At 43.0% G+C, this 20,614-nt stretch overlaps 1 pseudogene; it reads left to right on the top strand.

Annotated features, from left to right (window-relative positions):
• LOC123039252 (protein NRT1/ PTR FAMILY 6.4-like) overlaps nt 1-20,614 on the top strand; it is a 28,200-nt pseudogene that overhangs the window by 143 nt on the left and 7,443 nt on the right.

Raw genomic sequence — 20,614 nt, 5'->3', positions numbered from 1 at the left:
GGGTGTACTTGCAGGATGACGATAGGTCGGTCGACTTCACCAGCGAGCCGGCCGATAGGTCCCACACGGGAGGATGGATAGCTGCCGCCAAGCGCCGAGTTGGCAGAGCGCGTGTGCGTCACGGCCATCACCAAGTGCCTCATGACATAACTTATCGCCAATCTCCACGTCCACGAGGCCACGTCAGCCAGCATGGTCACCAACTTTGAGGCGACTCTGAACCTGCTCGCCCTCGTCGGAGGCTTCCTGGCGGCCGAATTTCGTGTTTTGACCCTTTTTGGAAAGAATTTCGGGATCTGACCCCAGTTCGGAAAAATTTCGGGATCTGACCCTTTTGCCTACCGCCAGAGGGCCTGGCGGTAGGATTGCGTGCCCTACCGCCATACCCTGCGGCGGTAGGCCCTTTGACGGCGACTGACGGTCGTTGGCAGGCGCTGACGTGGAAAAGGGCCTACCGCCATCCCCTACGGCGGTAGGTTACTGGAGCCTACCGCCATACCCTCTGGCGGTAGGGTCCTGTGTTCTGGATAAGGTGGGAGGGGCTGGATATTCCCCCCTCCTCAACCACTCATTCAGCCCACATCACCTCTCCACCGAGCTCAACTCTCCCCCCTCTTTCTTTGAAGCACAAGAACCTCCCAAATCTCTCTCATTTGTTTGAGGTTTCTCCGGTGGATTCTTACCATTTTCATCACTCAAGGTGGCTCTCTTATTTCCCCTCATTTTGATTGGTTGATATCTTTGTTTACTTTGCATTTGCTCATTTGATTGCAAACCCTAGCTCATCATTTTGGTGTGGTCAAATCAATTACTATGATCCATTTAGGTTTATGTTTGTGATTTCCTTATGTATGATGTGCTTAGAATTGCTTGTAGAAAAGTTTGTGTGCCTAGATCTAGTGCTAATCTTAATGTACATAATGGGGATTAGGTTATGCTTAAGAAATCAATTAAATCTAAGTTATTTTAATAGCAACTTTTGAATTGTAGGATGGCACCATTCGTTTTCTTTGAAACTTCTGCTGAGGCGGCGGCGAACCGTGAACACGAATTGATTGAGGAAAAGATGAACTTGTGGATCGAAGCCATTGATGCGTTGAATGCGGAGTGTAGGGCCTTTTCATATAATTATTTCAATAAAGACCGTTCCGAAAATTTTATAACAAAAAAGGAGAGGCTGATGAAGAAGCTCAAGACGGTGGAAAAAAAATTGTAGGCGTGATCTTGCAATGCAAATTACATTGTGTGCGACAACGACAGAATATGCTGAGATAGACATGGGCAATCATGGTCAGGTCATTGATTGGTTAGTTTGCCAACCATTCTCGTCGGATGAGAACCATGCATCTCGTTGGGCATGGGTCAAAGAAAGAAATGATGTTATTTGTTGCAACCCGGGACCGTACGCCGCATAGTATTGCATGAGGCTATGTAATCTTTGTCATTTGGACTGTAATGACATGTACCCTATGCTTGGTCGTCGTTTGAACTACTATGACTTGTACCCTTAACATTTGAACTCATTAAGAACTTGGTGTTGTATGTCATATCAAGTAACCGAGTGTTGTACTCTACTTAATTTATTTTATGTTTTTGTTTATGTCATCTTAAACCCGTATATTCATGTAGGATGGACAGTCGATCCATGACTATGAACATGGCGTGTGAGAAGATCATGGCGGAGCGACGCCGTTGCTTGAATAAGGAATGTGAAGCATGGTTGAAGAGTTGTGATGAGGCAAATGCGACCATGAAGGATTTCAGCAAGTATCACTTTATCGAGGAACCTTCTGTTGCTAAGGAGAAAAAAGCATTCTGAAAGCTTGTGAAGGAGAAAGAGAGGATGCTTGATCAGCTGCAAGACCGGGAATATGCTTGCAGACACGCTTTGGCAGTTGAGATTGCGTTCACTGCAAGCAAAGAAGAATTCTGTGAGATGGACTTGAGGAAACCCGGGCAGGTCATAGGATGGGCAATCAAACAGGGCGTGTCAGAGAATCCCGCTCGCCGTGATGCATGGGCTTGGTTCCGTGAAATGAATGGTGTGTTGGGTCATTGGGCAGGATCCACAGACTTTCAACTGAAGCGTAATCAAGGGCGTGACGATCAAATTGAACGTCTGATAAGTATGAGAGATATGTTACCTGTTTAGAAAATGTGCTGTTCAGCATGAGTTATTAGTTTCAAACAATGTCATCCAAACCGGGTCATGTTTTAATAAGTTTGAACATTTGTTATTCATGAATGTAATGAACTATGTTGAGTTGAGTTATGTATGTGCTTGCGAGATGATCATTCTAATATTTGATAGAATTGGGTATATTGTGCTAACATTCCACACATATGGGGCAAAACAGGGGAGAGGAGGGACCAGGCCCTACCGCCACAGGCCATTGCGGTAGGGTGCTGGTCCTACCGCCAACGGTTCTGGTTTCTTCGTCACAGAAACTTTGCCACCCCTACCGCCATGCAACCTGGCGGTAGAGTCCAGCACCCTACCGCCATGGCCTATGGCGGTAGGGTTCTAACTCCGAAAACAGAGCACTCTATTCTGTTATATCCCACTTCTCTTCACAGCACAACAGTTTTTCAATAAGAATCATGACAAATCCCAGAATACACTAACAAACTAAATTCATTCACAACACATTGCAAACATCTTCACACCAAATTCAATACAAATGGCAAATTCATTCACGACAAGTTGACGACACATGGCTTTTTGCCTTAGTACTACATAGTTCATGATAAATTTGCCATGGCTTCATCCGGTTACATGACGAGTCCACCGAAGGCGAAGGCTTTACTGAGTCATACGGGGCCATTTCCCCTTCCTGTCACGTGCCTCATCCTCCTCTTGTGCCTTGCGAGCTCTTGCAAGCTTTCTTTCCCTCTCCTCCTCACGAGCAAGCTTCGCTTGGCGTGCCCTCTCCTCCTCGTGTTGCTTCCGCTCCATCCTCTCTTTTTGACGACGCTCTTCGTCCAAGCCTCTTTGAAACCTTTCTTCGAACAGCCGTTGGCGCCTAAAACAATCTTCTAATTGGTCCTTTTGGATATCTTTTGGCACTTCATGATCTATCCAGCTGAAGTACTTGCATAGAGGAGGCGGTGACTGCATATAAAACGGATGTTAGTGATGACACACATTTGAGAGTAACATGTTACTTCTCTAGCATACCGGTGGAAGGTCATAGGTGTTAGTTGGAAGCGCACGATCGTAAGCATAATTGGGGCAAACAAAATATCTCCTTCCTTCGGTCCATGACTTCTTTCGGTCGGTGGACTCCTTCACCTTGCAAACATCTCCACACCAACATGGCGGAATCTTCACATCCTTCTCCTTCACCTTGTCCACAGATGCGTCCTTCCACTTGTGTGGCATGTCTTCATGGTGAGCACACGGTGGCCTTGTCATGGAACCGGATGAAGCCATGCCCTACAACAAATAAAGATGTTAAGTCTAAATATGAACACATTGACATGTAAAGGGGCAAATATATCAACACATGCATGAACATATTAAAAGTAGTACCATTCACATTATTTAACCATCCGGATTGAGCAACACGTCGATAGGCCTTCCCCTATCAACCCGACGTGTCCTAGAACCACCGGATACACGGCCACGGGCCCCTACAAGGCTAGTCCTTCCTCCATGGCCACGGCTCCCTCCAAGGCTAGTCCTTCCTCCACGGCCGCGGCCCCCTCCAATGTTAGCCCTTCCTCCACGGCCACGGCCCCCTCCAAGGCTACTGCTCCGTCCATGTGTTTGACTAGTGCCCATGTTGGTTCTTCGTTTCTTGCATGTCCTAACATTGTGTCCTGTGTCATTGCATTCTCCACAATTGTTGTTTTCCGGTGGCTCCATGAAATGACCACTACCAAATTGCTTCATTCCGGTGTATCCAGCTAGATCTTCCATGTCACTCCGGAATCTCTTCTTTCTTCTTCTTCCCCTCATAGGCACCATGAGTGCGGGATCTGGCACAATGTCAGGCCCAACATACTCAGGCCACTGTGAGGCATCAAGGAAAGGATTGAACCGAGGCGCCCATGTCAACCTTGTTCTTTCCAATGTAAACTCGTGCAACTGCACCATTGTGCCATCGGATACGTTCATGTTTCTCACCCGTGTTGCGGTCATCAAATGCGAGCAAGGCCAATGATACTTGTGTGGCCTCTCACACTGGCACCAACGGTTTTTAAGGCGCACCTCGTAAGCAACTCCACCGTAAGACCTACCGTCCCTTGTTGTCCCACCCGGCTCATCGATTGATAGATCATTTCTTTTTCATTATATGTGATCACTTGTTGTTTGGCAGACTTGCGCGCTTGATGCAACAACCAATCATGAACCTTTAATGGATAGTCCATCTTTTCCCCAATCCACTTGGCCGTGCTTGCAGAATGCTTTAGTAAGTACTCATTGAGCTTGATGAAAGTGTACTTGAGTATTGCGGTCACCGGCAAGGAACAGACACCCTTCAACACATTGTTGAAGCATTCCACCATGTTGCTTGTCATGTCCCCATATCGCATACCTCCTTCATCGTAAGCGCGTGACCACTTTTCCTTCTCCGGAAAGTGCCTAACCAAGAATTCTTTCCCCCCTTTGTTCTTCTCCAAATCCTCGAGGAGTTTATCATATCGGGTCTTGAATGTGGTGGTGTTGAAAGCAACGCAAACAAGGGTAAGGTCTTTGCAAAACTCCTTGCTCTTGCATGCCCGGTAAAAGTTCGCAACAAAGTGTCTCATGCACCAACGGTGTTGAAGCTTTGGAAGACCGGGAATATCAACGTCTATTGCTTTGAGAATCCCATGATGGCGATCCGATATAATGCATACCTCTCGCTTGCCTATCACCTTGGTTCTCACATGCCCCATGAACCACTACCAATTATCATCGTGCTCCGAAGGCACCAAGGCAAATGCCACCGGCAACACGTTATCATTTGAAGAGTGGGCCATCGCCACCATCAATGTGCCCTTGTATTTGCCGGTCAAGAATGTACCATCTATAGACAACAGCGGGCGACAATACGTGAATGCCTCAATGCATTGTCCAAAGCTCCAGAAGGCACGACAAAACACTCCGTCAATTGACTCCACCTGATGGCGCATTCCCGGGTTTCGATGAGCAATTGCTGCCAACATCTTGGGGAGAATGTTATATGCGGCCTCATAATCACCATGCAACATCCTAATAGCGTTTGCCTTCGCCATCCATGCCTTCCCGTACTTGATCGATGTCTGAATTGTTCCTCAATCGAAGACATGAGAAACTTGACCTTCACGGTTGGATCATGTGCTATTTGATGCAACAATTTATATCCTAGATACTCCGACGTGAGTTGACGATGTCCTTTGCTTTGGTCGGCCTTGTCCGGGGGTACGCACGTGTGAGTGCCAACATGACTCTTCAAGACCCATTGCCCGGTTTCTTTGATTTTTCTACCGCGGACCATCCATTTGCAACCTTCTTTGTCACATTTGACCGTGTACCGAAGTTTTTGATTTGAATGACCAACAACAAACGGCCTATGGTTCCTAATGGCATAGTCACACAACCATATCTTGAACTCTAGCAAAGAACCAAACTTGATGCCTTTCTTCAAATGAGCATTCTCATCCTCATTTTCTGGTCGAGGATCACTGAATTTGGGGCACGGCGTTGGCTCGGACAACCATAATCTCATCCCACCATCAACGACTGCATTGTCCGCAAGACTCACATCTCTAAACAAAGGCGGCCCTCTCTCCTTGCCGGTCACCTTCTTGTAGATTTCGTTTTCTGGTGCAGTCAACCCATCCTCATCCAACTCTTCCTCCGGACCCTCGTCATCTGAGTTATACCCACACATACGGTTATAAGGGAGGGTACGGTCCATGTCTTGTTGCCGCACAATGACATCCAAGTTACCAATTGGATTGTAATGGATCTCTTCATTCTCTGAGTAAACATCCTCCTCTAGAGCAACAATAGCATCATCATCAACATGAGGAATAGCATCTTCTTCAACATGAGGAATAGCATCATGACGGAGTACTATGGCGCTAGCGTTGATATGATCTTCATTGGGTTGGCTACTTGGTGGTTGGCTAGAAGAATTGGGGACATACACCTCGGCACTGTCATCATGCATGGGGAGGATGCATTGCGGTTGAGATCAATTTGCAAAGGAGGAGGAGGATCAACCTTTGTGGCAAAGATCTCAAGAGACTTGTCTTGTGATGCGTCTACTTTTCCTTGTACACATTCCAATGCAATTGGGAGGTGATGGGCATACTCTTTAATCGGGACTTTACTCCCAATCCAACGTCATACCTCCCAATAAGCTTAACCTCGGCATTTGGGTCATTCCAATGTAAGACGCTTCTCACTTGAACTACAAGATCATCAAAGCTTGGACTTGTGTCAAGAACCATAGCCTCTTCCCCTTCATCGTCATTTCCAAGCATAAATGTCGACTTGTCCAAATAATGAACGTTTACGAGCTTATGCATCTAAGAAAATGGGAACAATATAATCAATCCATATATGTCATCCAACCAACACAAATGGACAAATGAACAAAATTTTGCATAACTACTATTCATAGTAAAGTTAACCTAACCATTAACCACTAACCCTAACCATAACCCCTAACATAATCACTATAACCCTAACCCCCAATATAACCACCACCATAACCACCAACATAACCACCCAACATCCCTAACCCTAACCCTAACACCAACCCCTAACATAACCACAACCCTAGCCATAAATGCATCATAAATGCACACAACAACATCAACACCTAGGGTTTGCAATAAATTGACCAAATCAACACAAAACAAAGATCTCAACCAATCAAAACAAGGGGGAATGGGGGAGGTACCTTGGGTGATGAAAATGCTCCGGATCCACCGATGAAATCCCAAGCAAATGGAGTGGATCTAGGGGGGGTTTGTGAGGGGGGGAGAGGGGGAAGAGGAGCTGAGCACGGGGAAGAAGATGAGTGAGGAAGAAGAGTGGTGGTGGGGCCCACAAACCAGCCCCTCCCCACCTTATCCAGAACACAGGACCCTACCGCCAGAGGGGATGGCGGTAGGCCCTTTTCCACGTCAATCGCCGTCAAAGGGCCTACCGCCGTAGGGTATGGCGATAGGGCACGCAATCCTACCGCCAGGCCCTCTGACGGTAGGCAAAAGGGTCAGATCCCGAAATTTTTCCGAACTGGGGTCAGATCCCGATTTTGTTTGCAAAAAGGGTCAAAACACGAAATTTGGCCCTTCCTGGCTGACGCAAAAATGGGGCGCTATATCATGACGGTCATCTCAGGGATAATCACCGCGATTGTAAGAACGAGCACCCTTAGCCTTGTACCTTGTTTTGACAGCATGACATTTTCTTATTTCCGATGGTAACAACCCGTTTCGTGTGCCCGCTAGTTTTTTACTGGAGACCTCTTATCTTTTTAAGTTTTGCTTCCGTGTTAAAAGAGTTTTGTGTGTGTGTGTGTGTGTGCGGGGATCAGTGTTAAAAGAGTTGGGCGGCATGCGATAATCACCGCGATGGTATACATATGCACTCTTAGGTATTTTGTTGGATTTGATTTGACCGCATGATTTTCTCACAGGGCGTCGGGCTCCTCACGGTCGCGACGACCGCGCCGAGCTTACGGCCGCCGCCATGCTCGGACCCGCACGGGTGCGCCACGGTGAGCGGCGGGCAGCTGCCGATGATCTACCTGGCGCTGTACATTGTGGCGGCAGGGGCGGGCGGTCTGAAGGCGAATGTGTCTGGCTTTGGCTCCGACCAGTTTGACGCCCGTATTCCGCGGGAGCAGCAGGCCTTGAGGTTTTTCTTCAACCGTTTCTATCTTTGCGTAAGCGTCGGATCACTCTTCGCCGCCACGTTCCTTGTATATGTGCACGATAATCTAGGCCGCGGCTGGGCGTACGGAACACCGGCGGTCGTCACGCTGCTCAGCACTGCGGCGCTTGTGGCGCGCCGGCCGACGGAGATACCGGTACAAACTACCACAGGGCAGCCCGCTCCAGCTAATCGCCACGGTGCTGTGGAGGGCGTGGAGGAACCGCAAGTTGCCACCACCTGCCAACGCAAACAAGCTCAACGGCTTCCACTCGGCCAACGTACCCTACACCGCAAGGCTCAGGTAATTTTCTTTCATTTTTGAGTTGGAAAAGGCTTAGCTAATCAGTTCGAGCATTTTGGTCATTCCCATACTGTAACTGTTAAGTTTGATTGTTTGTTATTTTACCACTGCAAACAAAAATATTTTTTCTTAACTATTCTAGTTGTACTAAAACTTTGTGATAACCTAAGCATTCCCTTTTTGTGATGAAACAGACGTGATGTTGGACCGTGTTGACAAGAGCTGCAGTGCTTTCTTTTGGGCGGGCTCTGAACAAATCAATGGAGGCAAGTGTCTGGTCGCATGGCAAAAGCCGGCCCAAGCAGCTTGGTGGATTGGGCGTCTTAGATCTGAACAAGCATGGATTGGCTTTGCGATTAAGGTGGGAATGGCTTAAACGCACGGATGATTCGAGACCTTGGCAGGGTTTGCCGCTAGCTATGGATGCCAATGTGCAAGCGGCTTTCAACAGTCTTGTTCATTGAAAGGTGGGCAATGGAGAGAGGGCACCACTAGTACGACAGCGTGTTCGCACGCAAGTGGCCAATAGGCGCACTGTCAGAGAGGCCCTGTACATGCATCGATGGGCAAATGACATCTCGGGTGAGCTATCTGTTGATGGGCTTCTTCAGCTTATTCAGCTCTGGGACACGATGATCAACACGGTGCTTGATTTGAGGGAAAATGACTCCCTAGTATGGAGATGGAACAACAGCGGAGCGTACACCTCACGATCTACCGATGGCATGTTGTGGCACGGCAGTGTTCGCTTTGCCCTAGCCGCGGCTATCTGGAGATGTTGGGCGTCGTTATCGTGCAAGCTGTTCATGTGGCTCGCCATGCAATACAGACTTTGGACGGCAGACCGACGACTACGACATGGATTGCAAGACCAAGTATCTGCCTGTTACATCTGCGACCAAGAGGAGGACACGGTCGATCATATCTTGCTCCGCTGCGTGTTCGCACGGCAAGTCTGGCACTGCTGCTTCCTTCGAGCCAGGATCACGACCAACTTGGTCCCCACGACAGATGATAAGATTGCAGATTGGTGGCTGCATGCTCGCAAACAGATCCCAAAGGAGACTCGGAAAGGCTTCGACTCGATTGTCATGCTCATCTGTTGGAGCCTTTGGAAACATCGCAATGGACTAGTTTTTGGTCCGACAAGGGTAGTCTCTTCTATCGCTAGCTTCACTGGTCAAATTTTCGACGATCTGCGTGCTTGGGCAATGGTAGGAGCTAACAGAGTTACCACTTTTTGTGAGTAGTAGAGTTAGATGTAGGGGTGGAGTTCTGAGGGCCGAGTCGTGACTACTAGTTGGTCACCACGGCTTTATGTATTCTTCAACTCTTGTATATATTTCTGCCTTCTATACAGCTAAGGTACGCGATTGCGTACTCTCAAAAAAAAAAACAGACATGATGTTACTATGTTAGGAATTAGTTACCGTTTTCTTTGGGCTCTGTAGTAGTATGGACATACTGGTGGGCATGGGCTGTATAAGCAGCTGTAGTTCCGAACATGTAACAATTCCGACGTCACAGTGTGTAGATGCACAAGCACTCGGGTATTTATTTATTTATTGATTAAAAAAAGACTCAGGTTTAACTACTCTTCAGACCTCATCTAAACTTCAAGTCAATGCTTTATCCTTTTCGCGATAATCAGAAAACTCTCAACTTGTATCCATGTTAAATACTACTCCCTACTAATAGTTCGAGATACATCATCTTTTATTCATTTTGATAACAAGTATTTCCGGATGGAGGGAGTAGTAATTTTATAAGCTAGTACTCCGGAACTGCTCATCCATATTGTAATAGCGTTCGTATTTATCAACTTTGTTGTGTCATGAGCCGTAATTTTACTCTGCATGCAGGGGCCAAATTCACTGTTTTGACCCTTTTCTTTAACTTAAGCACGATTTGACCCTATGTGCAATTTTTTTTCGGATCTGACCCTTTTTCTACCGTCATTGTCTTTACCGCCAAGACCTTTGGCGATAGGACTTACTTACACCGTTACGCCTGTTCGGTGTGAAAAGGACCCTACCGCCATGGTCTTTGGCGGTAGGGGCGTGCATGTAATTATAATAAAGACACGCATGCAATAAAAGATTCATTTTTTGCAAAAAGGACCCTACCGGCATAGCCTATGGTGGTAGGGTTACACGTCCTACCGCCATCGACTCGGCGGTAGGGTCCTTTCTGCAAAAAATGAAAGTGATGGTGCAGGTAAGTCCTACCGCCAAAGGCCGTGGCGGTAGGGTGTGTTACCCTACCGCCATAGACAATGGCAGTAGGAAAATGGTCAGATTCAAAAACTTTTGCACATAGCGTCAGATCGTGCTAAACTAAGAAAAAAGGGTCAAAACAGTGAATTTAGCTGCCTGAAGGTGCCTCGACAGGGCGGCGATGGTTGATCAAGGCGATCGCATGGCAGTGATACGTCTCCAACGTATCTAAAAATTTTATTGTTTCATGCTATTATATTACCCATTTTGGATGTTTATGGGCTTTACTTTACACTTCTATATCATTTTTGGAACTAACCTACTAACCGGAGGCCCAGCCCGAATTGCTGTTTTTTTGCCTATTTCAGTGTTTCGAATAAAAGGAATATCGAACGGAGTCCAAACGAAATGAAACCTTCGGGAGCGATCTTTTTGGAACAAACGTGATCCAGGGGACTTGGAGTGGACGTCAAGCAACGGAGGAGGCGGCAACGAGGGTGCCCGGCGCGCCCCCCACCCTCGTGGGCCCCTCGAGCATCCACCGACCTACTTCTTCCTCCTATATATACCCATGTACCCTGAAAACATCGGAGGCGACCACAAGAAACTATTTCCACCATCGCAACTTCTGTATCCGCGAGATCCCATCTTGGAGCCTTCGTCGGCGCTCCGCCGGAGGGGCAATCGACCACAGAGGGCCTCTACATTATCCCCAAGGCCCTTCCGATGAGTTGTGAGTAGTTTATCACAGACCTTTGGGTCCATAGTTATTAGCTAGATGGCTTCTTCTCTCTCTTTGAATCTCAATACAAAGTTCTCCTCGATCTTATTGCAGATCTATTCGATATAACTCTTTTTGCGATGTGTTTGTCGAGATTCAATGAATTGTGGGTTTATGATCAAGTTTATCTATGAGAAATATTTGAATCTCCTCTGAATTCTTTTATGTGTGATTAAGTTATCTTTGCAAGTATCTTCGAATTATCAGTTTGGTTCGGCCTACTAGATTGATCTTTCTTGCAATGAGAGAAGTGCTTAGCTTTGGGTTGAATCTTGCGGTATCCTTTCCCAGTGACAGCAGGGGCAACAAGGCACGTATTGTATTGTTGCCATCGAGGATAAAAAGATGGGGTTTATATCATATTGCATGAGTTTATCCCTCTACATCATGTCATCTTTCTTAATGCGTTACTCTGTTCTTTATGAACTTAATACTCTAGATGCATGCTGGATAGCGGTCGATGTATGGAGTAATAGTAATAGATGCAGGCAAGAGTCGGTCTACTTGTCACGGACGTGATGCCTATATACATGATCATGCCTAGATAATCTCATAACTATTCGCTTTTCTATCAATTGCTCGACAGTAATTTGTTCACCTACCGTAATACTTATGCTATCTTGAGAGAAGCCACTAGTGAAACCTATGCCCCCGGGTCTATCTCTTATCATATAAGCTTTCAATCTACTTTTATTTGCATCTTTACTTTTCCAACCTATATCATAAAATACCAAAAATATATTTATCTTATCATATTATCTCTATCAGATCTCACTTTCGCAAGTGGCCGTGAAGGGATTGACAACCCATTTATTGCGTTGGTTGCAAATTCTTGTTTGTTTGTGTAGGTGCGTTGGACTTTTGAGGAGCCTCCTACTGGATTGATACCTTGGTTCTCAAAAACTGAGGGAAATACTTATGCTACGATTGCTGCATCACCCTTTCCTCTTCGAGGAAAACCAATGCAAGCTCAAGACATAGCAAGAAGGATTTCTGGCGCCGTTGCCGGGTAGGTCTTCGCTCAAGTCAAGACATACCAAGTACCCATCACAAACTCATCTCTCTCGCATTACATTATTTTCAATTTGCCTCTCATTTTCCTCTCCCCCAGTTCACCCTTGCCATTTTATTCACCCTTCTTCTGTTCATCTTTTCGTTTGCTTTGATGTCTTACTTGGCTCGTTTGCTCGTTTGGTTGGAATAGTTGTTTATTTATTGCTAAGTAGAGAACCTGAGATATATGGATGCTCATCCGCTTGTCAATCTTTTTAAGAGATCCAATTATGATGAACCAATTGCTAGTGAGTTTTGTGCACTAGATTATCTTTATGAAGCTTTGCTTGAAATTTGTGAATCTAAAAATTGTGATGAAGAAATTTATGAAGAGAATTACGATAGCTCCTTGAATAAAAAGCATGATTGCAATGATTTTATTTTAAATTCTCTTGATGTCAATTGTGCTAATAATATCCAAAACCCTAAGCTTGGGGATGCTAGTTTTGCTATGTTTACTACTTGTTGCAATGATCATGATTGGGGTGACTCTTCTTATGATCTTGAAAATTTATTTAAGCCCCATGATGAATATGAGATTATTAATAGTGTTTGCAATAATATTGAAAGTGCATTTGGAAGAGTGTCAACTTTAGATCCCACATATTTGGAGAATGTTCAATCTTATGGTATTTTTGATAAAAGTGGGTTTGGAGAGGTCATGACTTTAGTTAATGATAATCCCACTATTTTGGAAGAGTGTCAACTTCACATGCATGTGGATCATGTTGGGAATATGTTATGTGATAGCTATTTTGTTTAATTTGCCTATGATCCTACATGTAATTATTATGAGAGAGGAAAATATGGTCGTAGAAATTTTTATCTTACTAAATTACCTCTCGTCATGTTGAGATTGCTATCGTCTCTTTCTTCTTCCTTGCATATGCTAGTTTTTGCTTGCTTGGCAAATTTGTTTCCTTATAATGTGCCTATGCATAGGAATTATGTTAGACTTAGATGTGTTTGTCACGTGTTTCATGATGCTTTCTTTGCGCTTCAATTCTTGTCTTTCATGTGAGCATCATTAAAATTATCAATGCTTAGCTAAAAGGCTTTAAAGAAAAGCGCTTGTTGGGAGACAACCCAATATTTTTCCTTGTTGTTATTTAATAAATTTTTCATCTAGATTATGTTTACATGTGTTTTCATGTTTTAATTAGTGTATGTGCCAAGTCGAACCTATAGGATAACCTATGGTGATAGTTAATTTGATTCTGCTGAAAAACAGAAACTTTGCACGCACGAAAATAATTTTAGTAATTCATAGAAATGTGCTTTTGCGTTGATTCTTTTTGATGTAGATAAATAGACAAATTTCTCAGGACTTCCTGTTTTGTTAGGATTTTTAGAGTTCCATAAGTATTCGAGAGTTACATATTGCTACATATTGTTCTATTTTTTACAGATTCTGTTTTTCGTGTGTTGTTTGCTTATTTTGATGCATCTATAGCTAGTATTAAGTGGTATGAACCATAGAGAAGTTGGAATACAGTAGGTTTAACACCAATATAAATAAATAATGAGTTCATTATAGTACCTTATGTGGTGGTTTTTCTTTCTTGCACTAACAGAGCTTACGAGATTTCCTGTTGAGTTTTGTGTTGTGAAGTTTTCAAGTTTCGTGTAAAGATTTGATGGACTATGGAATAAGGAGTGGCAAGAGCCTAAGCTTTGGGATGCCCATGGCACCCCAAGATATTCAAGGATAACCAAAATCCTAATCTTGGTGATGCCCCGGAAGGCATCCCCTCTTTCGTCTTCGTCTATCGGTAACTTTACTTGGAGCTATATTTTTATAGGCCACATGATATGTGTTTTGCTTGGAGCGTCTTGTATGATATTAGTCTTTGATTTTTAGTTTACCACAATCATCATTGCTATACACACCTTTTGGTAAGAAACCCACTTGATTGGAATTTATTAGAATACTCTATGTGCTTCACTTATATCTTTTGAGCTAGATAGTTTTGCTCTAGTGCTTCACTTATATCTTTTAGAACACGGCGGTGGCTTGATTTTGTAGAAATTGTTAATCTCTCATGCTTCACTTATATTATTTTGAGAGTATCTTAGAACAGCATGGTATTTGCTATGGTTATAAAATTGGTCCTAGAATGATGGGCATCCAAGTTGGGTATAATAAAATTATCATAGGAAGTGAATTGGATGCTATGGTCAATTTGATACTTGATAATTGTTTTGAGATAGGGAGGTAGTGATATTAGAGTCATGACAGTTGGATGATTATGAATTTAAAGAATGCTTGTGTTGAAGTCGCAACTCCCGTAGCATGCACGTATGGTAAAAGTTGTGTAAAAAATTTGAAACATGAGGTGTTCTTAGATTGTGCATCCTTATGAGTGGCGGTCGGGGACGACCGATGGTATTTTCCTACCAATCTATACCCCTAGGAGCATGCGCGTAGTGCTTGGCTTTTGATGACTTGTAGATTTTTGCAATAAGTATATGAGTTCTTTATGACTAATGTTGAGTCCATGGATTATACGCACTCTCACCCTTCCATCATTACTAGCCTCTTCGGTACCGTGCATTGCCCTTTCTCACCTTGAGAGTTGGTGCAAACTTCGCCGGTGCATCCAAACCCCGTGATACGATACGCTCTATCACACATAAACCTCCTTATATCTTACTCAAAACAGCCACCATACCTACCTATCATGGCATTTCCATAGCCATTCAAAGATATATTGCCATGCAACTTTCCACCGTTCCGTTCATCATCATGAGACGCATCATCATTGTCATATTGCCTTGCATGATCATGTAGTTGACATCGTATTTGTGGCAAAGCCACCATGCATAATTTTTTATACATGTCACTCTTGATTCATTGCCCATCTCGGTACACTGCCGGAGGCATTCATATAGAGTCATATCTTGTTCTATTTTGAGTTGTAATTCATGAGTTGTAAATAAATAGAAGTGTGATGATCATCATTATTAGAGCATTATCCCCAAATAAAAAAAGGCCAAATAAAAAAAGAAGGCCCAAAAATAAAATAAGGGGGCAATGTTACTATCCTTTTCCACACTTGTGCTTCAAAGTAGCACCATGTTCTTCATATAGAAAGTCTCATATGTTGTCACTTTTATATACTAGTGGGAATTTTTCATTATAGAACTTGGCTTGTATATTCCTACGATGGGCTTCCTCAAATGCCCTAGGTCTTCGTGAGCAAGCAAGTTGTATGCACACCCACTTAGTTTCTTTTGTTGAGCTTTCATACATTTATAGCCCTAGTGCATCCGTTGCATGGCAATCCCTACTCTTCATGTTGACATCAATTGATGGGCATCTCGTCAATATGAGACTTTCTCTCTTTTTTGTCTTCTCCACACAACATCCATCATCATATTCTATTCCACCCATAGTGCTATATCCATGGCTCACGCTCATGTATTGCGTGAAAGTTGAAAAAGTTTGAGATTATTTAAGTACGAAACAATTGCTTGGCTTGTCATCGGGGGTGTGCAAGATGGGAGCATTTTTGTGTGAAAAAAATGAAGCATAGCCTAACTATATGATTTTGTAGGGATGAACTTTCTTTAGCCATGTTATTTTGAGAAGACATGATTGCTTTGATTAGTATGCTTGAAGTATTACTATTCTTATGTCAATATGAACTTTTATTTTGAATCATTTGGATATGAACATTCATGCCACAATAAAGAAAATTACATTGAGAATTATGCTAGGTAGCATTCCACGTCAAAAATTCTGTTTTTATTATTTACCTACTCGAGGATGAGCAGGAATTAAGCTTGGGGATTGATACGTCTCCAACGTATCTACTTTTCCAAACACTTTTGCCCTTGTTTTGGACTCTAACTTGCATGATTTGAATGAAACTAACCCGGACTGACGCTGTTTTCAGCAGAACTGCCATGATGTTGTTTTATGTGTAGAAAAGAAAAGTTCTCGGAATGTCCTGGAAATCCACGGAGGCACTTTTCAGAATTAATAAGAATTTTTGGCGAAAGAATCAAGGCCAGGGGGCCCACGGGCTGTCCACGAGACAGGGGGCGCCCCCCCCTAGGGCGCGCCCTCCTATCTCGTGGGCCCCCTGGACCTCCTCCGACCTCAACTCCAACTCCATATATACCGTCTCGGGAGAAAAAAATCAAGGAGAAAGTTTCATCGCGTTTCACGACACGGAGCCGCCGCCAAGCCCTAATCTCTCTCGGGAGGGCTGATCTGGAGTCCGTTCGGGGCTCCGGAGAGGGGGATTCGTCGCCGTCGTCATCATCAACCATCCTCCATCACCAATTTCATGATGCTCACCGCCGTGCGTGAGTAATTCCATCGTAGGCTTGCTGGACGGTGATGGGTTGGATGAGATTTACCATGTAATCAAGTTAGTTTTGTTAGGGTTTGATCCCTAGTATCCACTATGTTCTGAGATTGATGTTGCTATGACTTTGCTATGCTTAATGCTTGTCACTAGGGCCCGAGTGCCATGATTTCAGATCTGAACCTATTATGTTTTCATGAATATATGTGTGTTCTTGATCCTATCTTGCAAGTCTATAGTCACCTATTATGTGTTATGATCCGACAACCCCGAAGTGACAATAATCGGGATACTTCTCGGTGATGACCGTAGTTTGAGGAGTTCATGTATTCACTATGTGTTAATGCTTTGGTCCGGTTCTCTATTAAAAGGAGGCCTTAATATCCCTTAGTTTCCACTAGGACCCCGCTACCATGGGAGGGTAGGACAAAAGATGTCATGCAAGTTCTTTTCCATAAGCACGTATGACTATTTACGGAATACATGCCTACATTACATTGATGAATTGGAGCTAGTTCTATATCACCCTATGTTATAACTATTGCATGAGGAATCGCATCCGGCATAATTATCCATCACTGATCCATTGCCTACGAGCTTTTCACATATTGTTCTTTGCTTATTTACTTTTCCGTTGCTACTGTTACAACTACTACAAAAACCCAAAAACATTTACCTTTACTGTTGCTACTGTTACCATTACTATCATACTACTTTGCTACTAAATACTTTGCTGCAGATACTAAGTTATCCAGGTGTGGTTGAATTGACAACTCAACTGCTAATACTCAAGAATATTCTTTGGCTCCCCTTGTGTCGAATCAATAAATTTGGGTTGTACTTCACCCTCGAAAGCTGTTGCGATCCCCTACACTTGTGGGTTATCAAGACTAATTTCTAGCGCCGTTGCCGGGGAGCATAGCTCTATTCTCTGAGTCACTTGGGATTTATATCTGTTGATCACTATGAAGAACTTGAAAGACGCTAAGACCAAGATCTATCCCTCAACTACGAGGGGAGGTAAGGAATTGCCATCTAGCTCTGCACTAGATTCTCCTTCCGTTATTAATAAGCTTGCAACACCTAAACGTACTACTGCTATGAATTCTGATATGTCGCATGTTATTGATGATGCCACTTCTGCTATGCATGATGAAACTACTTCTGTGCGTGATACTACTTTGCCATTAGGTGAATTTCTTGATGAACAACTTGCTAGAGTTAGGGGGAATGAAAATATTGAAGATCCTATTATGATGATAGTGATGATGAAGGTTCCCCCAATGATTATGTTTTACCTGTTGTTCCTAAGGGTTATGTTATGAATGAAAAAGCTGCTATGGAAATTCTTGCTTGCAATGATAGAAACGATCTTAAGAAATTATTAGCTAAATGGAAGCAGCAGTCTCTTAATGCTAGAATGAAACCCGATCCTGCTTTTGCTACTTCACCTATCTGTGTTACTGATAAGGATTATGAATTCTCTATTGACCCTGATATTATTACTTTAGTTGAATCTGATCCTTTTTATGGCCTTGAAACTGAAACTGTTGTGGCACATCTTACCAAGTTGAATGATATAGCCACCCTATTTACTCATGATGAGAAGTCTCGCTATTTATATATCCTTAAGATATTTTCGTTCTCATTAAAGGGTGATGCTAAGAGTTGGTATAATTCTCTTGCTCCTGGTTGTGTGTGTAGTCCCTAGGATGTGATTTATTACTTCTCTGCTAAATATTTTCCTGCTCATAAGAAACAAGCTGCCTTGCGGGAAATATATAATTTTGTGCAAATCAAAGAAGAGAGTCTCCCACAAGCTTGGGGGGGGCTTCTCCGGTTACTTAATGCTTTGCCTGATCATCCTCTTAAGAAAAATGAAATACTTGATATCTTTTATAATGGACTAACCGATGCTTCCAAGGACCACTTGGATAGTTGTGTTGGTTGTGTTTTCAGGGAAAGAACAGTCGATGAAGGTGAAATACTATTCAATAATATGTTGACTAATGAAAATAATTGGACTCTTCCCGAGCCAGTTCCTGAAGTAATTCCTGAACCAATTGAGCCAACTCCTGAGCCTATTCCTAAACCCACTCCGAAGAAGAGAGGTGTTTTATTTCTCAGTCCTGAAGATATGCAAGAGGCAAAGAAATCAATGAAAGAAAAAGGTATTAAAGCTGAAGATGTTAAGAATTTACCTCCTATTGAAGAAATACATGGTCTGAATATACCACCTGAAGAACTACATTGTCTTGATAACCCGACATAGGTAGTGAAGGTAAATTCTCTCTATAGATACGATAAAGTTGAGATACCCTCTACTAAATTTCATAGCCCATGCTTAGATGAATTTGATGACTTTATGGCTAGACAAGAAAGTTTTAATGCTTATGTTGGTAGAGAGTTAAAGAATAATGCTTTCGAGATAGGACGCGTAGGTGATAATCTAGCTAGAGTTAAAGATGAACTTCACTGCGTTAGCAAATATGCTTCTATGGTTGCTACTAAAGCTGAGCAAGTACTCAAAGCTCAAAATGATTTGCTTGATGAATTGAATAATAAAAATGACTTTGATGTTAGAGTGGCTACTAGAACTGGTAGAATGACTCAGGAACCTTTGTATCCTGAAGGCCACCCTAAGAGAATCGAGCAAGGTTCTCAAAGAAATAATTTAGAGGCACCTAGTTCTTCTAAAAAGAAGAACAAGAAAAACGATAGGACGTTGCATGCTTCTAGTGAACCTACTGTAGACACACCTGAGAATCCCAATGATATTTCTATTTCTGATGCTAAAACGCAATCAGGTGATGAACATGAACCTAGTGATAATGTTAATGATAATGTTCATGTTGATGCTCAACCTAGCAAAGACAATGATGTAGAGATTGAACCTGCTATTGATCTTGATAACCCACAATCAAAAATCAACGTTATGATAAGAGAGAGTTTGTTGCTAGGAAGCATGGTAAAGAAAGAGAACCATGGGTTCAGAAACCCATGCCCTTTCCTCCTAAACCATCCAAGTCAAAGGATGATGACGCTTTGCTGAAATGATTAGACCTATTTTCTTACGTATGCGCTTAACTGATATGCTTAAAGTAAATCCTTATGCTACGTATATGAAGGATATCATTACAAATAAAATAAAGATACCGGAAGATGAAATTTCCACCATGCTTGCTAATTACACTTTTAAGGGTGGAATACCAAAGAAACTTGGAGATCCGGGTGTTCCAACTATACCATGCTCCATTAAAAGAAATTATGTTAGAACTGCTTTATGTGATCTTGGAGTCGGTGTTAGTGTTATGCCTCTCTCTTTATATCGTAGACTTGAATTGAATAAGTTGACACCTACTGAAATATCTTTGCAAATGGCTGATAAATTAACTGGTATACCTGTCAGTATTTGTGAGGATGTGCCTGTTGTGGTTGCAAATGTCACTATCTTAACGGACTTTGTTATTCTTGATATTCCCGAGGACGATAGTATGTCTATTATCCTTGGTAGACCTTTTCTTAATACTGCAGGGGCTGTTATTGATTGCAACAAAGGCAATGTCAGTTTTCATGTTAATGGTAATGAGCATACGGTACACTTTCCGAGGAAACAATCTCAAGTTCATAGTATCAATTCTATTGAAAAAGTTCCAACAATCATTTTTGGAGGTTTTGAATTTCCTCTCCCTACTATCAAGAAAAAGTATGATATTCTTATTGTTGGGGATTTCCATATCCCCATTGAGGTAACTTAGTGTTATTCGAAATTTCTCCGGATCCGTGTTATTCGGAATGAGTTTGTTAACAAGACTTGATCAACCTTGTTAGTGGATTCATTTTGATACGAGATGGATGAAACTAGAAGGCACAACCTTCTGTACCCTCTTTTTACTTTCTGTTATTTAGAATAAATAAAGCAAAATTAGTATTATCTGTCTGTTTTTTGAATTATCCGTGCATTAAAAATAGTCCGAAAATAAAAGTGCTCCAAATGCCCTGCAAATTTAGTATGATTTTTTCTGGAATATTTGAGGATTTTAGGCACTGAAAACACTGCAGGAGGGCCCAGCACCAGGCCACGAG

This window comes from Triticum aestivum, chromosome 2B (genome assembly GCF_018294505.1).
Source record: "Triticum aestivum cultivar Chinese Spring chromosome 2B, IWGSC CS RefSeq v2.1, whole genome shotgun sequence".
NCBI classification, from domain to species: domain Eukaryota; kingdom Viridiplantae; phylum Streptophyta; class Magnoliopsida; order Poales; family Poaceae; genus Triticum; species Triticum aestivum.
The sequence above is the reverse complement of the archived record's forward strand: the minus strand, read 5'-3'. Positions and strand labels throughout refer to the sequence as shown.